Raw genomic sequence first — 5,110 nt, 5'->3', positions numbered from 1 at the left:
TAGTTACGTTAGCAATTGGCAAAACCCCCCCATTTTCTGCCACTGTTTTATTAGCACCGATTCACGAGTATATCTTGGGGATCGATGTGCTACTGGGCAGAGATATTCAGACCCTGCAAGGATTGTTCTCCTTTGGAAAAATTTCTGCGTTACTGCAGTTGCGATCCATTACTTTGATTGGAGGGTATCCAAAATGGGACCCAGTGGATCTACCAGTTCCCCCCACTGTAGTGCAAGTGAAGTAATACAGAGTTCCTGGTGGGGAACAGGAGATTCAGGAAACAATAGATGCTTTATTGCATACCCAAATAATACACCCTGCCCTGTCGGCTTTCAATAGTCCTATTTGGCCTGTTTGGAAGCCTCATGTTTGGAAGCTCATGGCGAATGACTGTGGATTATAGGGAGCTAAATAAAGTTGCCCCACCATTAGCAGCCATAGTACCTGACATGGTAACTCTGCTGGAAGGCATAGGGAAACATCTGCAAGAATGGAAAGCTGTCATTGATTTGGCAGATGCATTCTTCTCTATCGCTATATCCCTGCAATTGCAAGATCAATTTGCGTTTACATGGAATGATAAGCAATATATGTTTCAAATCCTTCCTCAGGGCTATAAACATAGGCCCACTATATGCCACTAGATGATCTCAGCTGATCTTCCCCCCCCCCGCTTACAGAGTGTACCATCCATCATTATATCAATGATATTTTGACAATGGGACCTTCTGAAGAACAAGTCCGTGAGCAGTTATCATTGCCGGTACAGACCCTACAGGAGTGGGGGTGGGCTGTAAACCCTAAGAAGGTACAGGGGCCRGACATCAGTGTGCAATTGTTAGGGATAGTCTGGAGGGGGCAGACAAAAGCTATCCCTGAGAAAGTGCGCAATACCATTCAACAGTACCCTGTTCCCACTACTGTGAGACATATATGTAACACAATTAAGTCCTCTGGAGAAAATTTGGCAGTGCATATTTATGTAATGATACCTGCTTAAGAGGCACACATTTATAGCTAATATTTTTAAGGCAGATTTACTAATACAATATTTATTCATTCAAAGGGCCCCCATTCAAACATGAAGAACAGAGACAGTGGCTCACCCACTCAGGTGGATACAGAGCAGCCAAACAAGAACAAGAATCCTAACACAACATGGCTCTGTGAAGAAGAACCCTTCAGTGACATAACCACTCCATCTTATAAAAAAACCTCTCTATGGCGTCTCACACAAAATTACAGAGAAGAAGAACCCACCAGGAACAGAGCAGTTTGCTTCTTACGATTTGTTTGAAAAAATCAGTCCCAGCAGTCCCTCGCATCTTCGAACTTTNGAGTGTACCATCCATCATTATATCAATGATATTTTGACAATGGGACCTTCTGAAGAACAAGTCCGTGAGCAGTTATCATTGCCGGTACAGACCCTACAGGAGTGGGGGTGGGCTGTAAACCCTAAGAAGGTACAGGGGCCGGACATCAGTGTGCAATTGTTAGGGATAGTCTGGAGGGGGCAGACAAAAGCTATCCCTGAGAAAGTGCGCAATACCATTCAACAGTACCCTGTTCCCACTACTGTGAGACATATATGTAACACAATTAAGTCCTCTGGAGAAAATTTGGCAGTGCATATTTATGTAATGATACCTGCTTAAGAGGCACACATTTATAGCTAATATTTTTAAGGCAGTTTTGCTAATACAGTATTTATTCATTCAAAGGGCCCCCATTCAAACATGAAGAACAGAGACAGTGGCTCACCCACTCAGGTGGATACAGAGCAGCCAAACAAGAACAAGAATCCTAACACAACATGGCTCTGTGAAGAAGAACCCTTCAGTGACATAACCACTCCATCTTATAAAAAAACCTCTCTATGGCGTCTCACACAAAATTACAGAGAAGAAGAACCCACCAGGAACAGAGCAGTTTGCTTCTTACGATTTGTTTGAAAAAATCAGTCCCAGCAGTCCCTCGCATCTTCGAACTTTTAATGATCAGTGCACAAGAGATGCTGCTGCAGCCATTGCTGTGACAGCTGCCACCACAGATTCCGATCCAAATATATATTCTTTGATACAGAAAATGTTTTACACACTTAACACCCTCAATTCCAATRTGACCCAGCTTCACAGCAAAGTTGACCTGTTGTCTCTGGAGGTYAGCCGAATTAAGAAGCAAGTCGGTCCAGCAGAGTCTGTCGCAGAGTTCAAGCCTCCTCCTGAGTACCAGCTGACTTCTGCAGAGCTCAAACAAATGATGGATCAAAGCACATCAGGTGGAGACTTAGCCTTCTGGTTACGTGCAGCTCTTCCCAGAGCTCTTCAACGATGATGAATTCAACAGAAACTGCAGTGCGTGCGGCTTCCTCAACAGAAGGAAACTTGATTCTCTTCATCTGCAGCTTATCCGTAACTATGTGGAAGTTTGTTTTCCTTCTGTGAAGAATACAGCTGTGTGGCATGTGGAGTGTTTGCCTCAAGTCAGTGATTTTTTCCATAGATTTTGGGCCAAAAGGGAGATGGAAAATAGTCAACAGAATGTGCAATCATCCAGTTTTTATGAGACTGAACAGGTAGAATCCTCTCATTTTATTGAGGATAAAGAGCAGGAAGAAGCTCTGTCCTTGGACAGGAGTAGTGTCATTGCCTCAGATTACGTTCTGGATGCTCAGGATCTCAACGAATTTTTAGATGAAGCTTCTTCTCCTGGAGAATTTTCTGTTTTTTTGTTATGCAGATTGTTTCCAGAGCTCTTTGACCACAGAAAATTAGCTGAAAGGTACAGCTGCTATGGACACTCTGGGAAGCAACTGCTGGATCCTCATCGGCTTCCGTAGGTACACTGAAATTTACTTTCAAGAAGAAAGAAGAAGAAGAAACCTGGTTGCAGCAATGTGTCCAGCGAATAAACGATGAGCTTGAGAATATGTATATGGATGGAAGTGAATGTGATCAGATGAGAGACGACTGTTACGATTCCTCTAGTCTACCGGATGATGTATCACTCATAAAAGTTGAAGACAGTTTTGAATATGAAAAACCTGGTAGGCGCTCAGAAGAAATCTGGCTTGTACCCATAGACTTTGACAAACTTGACTTTCCACCTCCAGATTTTGATGTTCCTGTCCCAGATTACCTGTTGAACAAAGAGCAGATTAAAAACGTATATGAAAGCAGTCTTTCCATAGGCAACTTCGCCTCTCGATTGCTTGTTCTCTTATTCCCTGAACTATTCACCCATGAAAACTTACGGAAGCAATACAACTGTAGCAGATCTTTAGGCAAGAAACAGCTAGATCCCACTAGAATTAAATTAATTTGACATTATGTGCAGATACTGTACCCGAGAGCGAAGAACGACAGTGTGTGGACATTGGAATTTGTTGGGAAGCTCGACGAGAGGTGTCAGCGAAGAGACACTGAACAAAGACACACGTACCAACAGCAACAGAAAGTCCATGTGTCAGGGCCCGAGAGGAGAGAATTTCTTAGCTATGCAATAAACCCGGAAAGATTCAGAGAAGAATTTGAAGGGCCGCCACTACCACCCGAAGGAAGCAGCAAGGATTTTTGCAAGATACCACTTGATGAACGCGTAGCTCCTAATCCAGACTTCCCTGTGCCTTCTCTGTATTTGCTGTCTGATAAGGAGGTAAGAGAGATAGCACAGCAGAGCCTTTCAGTTGGAAACTTCGCTGCCTGGCTTCTTGTAAGACTCTTTCCAGAACTCTTTACTCCAGAGGATCTCAGACTGCAATATAACCATTCAGGTGCTTGTAACAAAAAACGGCTCGATCCCATCAGACTGAGACTGATCCATCATTACGTGGAAGCAGTTTACCCTGTGGAGAAAATGGAAGAAGTGTGGCGTTATGAATGTATACCGAGCATTGATGAAAGATGCCGGCGTCCTAACAGGAAAAAGTGTGATATACTGAAAAAGGCAAAGAAAGCAAGAAAGTGACTGGCTCTTGAAATTCCTAAGACTTTGACCACTAAATTATTTGTCAGGATTACACTTTGTTTTAGACTTCCCTGAGGGGCCTGTCGGGAGCTGAGGGCGCTCAGCAGCTAGGACAGTTAGGCACTAAGATTGTTGCTTTTTAATGTGTGTGTTGCATATACATGGGCACTGCAGCAGTGGGAAGTGGCTTACTACATTTGTACATGGGTAAAGATCATAAGTCATCAGTGACAGAGCTATTAATGGCTCATTAAAAACATGACTTTCACTGGTGCAAATACATGTATTAAAACTGTATTAGTCCACTCCCCATTTCTGCATCTTCCTTTTTTATCACTTTCTAATAACAAAGGTTTTTTTTTTTAAATACATCATTGTGCTCTTCAGGGGCAGTTTTTCATTATACCCTTATAAAAYAGGCATGTTAGTKAAYTGAAAGTTTGAAGTTTAACCTTCATTTAARTTTACAAGTTTCACGGTTTTTGAAAGTGCCATGTTCATTGGAATAGCAGTCTTTGCTTCTACAGTAATTGCAGCTATACGCTATTTTTGTTCTTGATGATACTGAGATACTGAAAATAATAATACTGTGTCAAAAATGGGTCAGAATGGTATACTTTCCGTTTTTAACTGTTACCCATGTTTTATTTCTATAAATAAGAAATGAACTATTATAGTTATGAAYTGAGACTTGAGAATAGACACAATGTAAATGTTTTTCTGCATTGACACCACAAGCTTAATCCYGCCCCCGTGATTTTTATTTTGTTGTGTTCAGTATCACTGCTGGCACGATTAAGGAAGGCTTGTCTGGGCAAAGCTAGCAGAGCACCCCCAAGCCTATAGCCDTGGAAGGTAGTGCCATTGCCTGCTGGTCACTCTATCTGTAAAATAGCAGAGACAATAAAAAAAACCAAAAGACTTGAAACAAGAACTTAAAAAAAATTTAGACCTTGCTCTCTATCAAAATTACTATTCCAAAGGTTTCCAGTATTAATATTTAATTTATGTAAGAAGTACATGCAAACATTGTTTTTGTGGTGAAATGAAGTGTTGCAGGGTCCCCACTTATGAGCTATGGTAAAAATCATTCTTCGCATAAATGCAGCACTCTGGATTTTTCAGCTGTAGGGATATGTG

At 41.8% G+C, this 5,110-nt stretch overlaps 1 pseudogene; it reads left to right on the top strand.

The window, feature by feature from the left end:
* The first annotated feature begins 387 nt into the window (after nt 1-387).
* On the top strand, nt 388-3,970 carry LOC112963815 (annotated as a pseudogene).
* Nucleotides 3,971-5,110: the final 1,140 nt, after the last annotated feature.

Source organism: Apteryx rowi, unplaced genomic scaffold (genome assembly GCF_003343035.1).
Source record: "Apteryx rowi isolate R43461 unplaced genomic scaffold, aptRow1 scaffold_178, whole genome shotgun sequence".
Lineage (NCBI taxonomy): Eukaryota > Metazoa > Chordata > Aves > Apterygiformes > Apterygidae > Apteryx > Apteryx rowi.
This window is presented reverse-complemented; position numbering and strand designations above follow the sequence as displayed.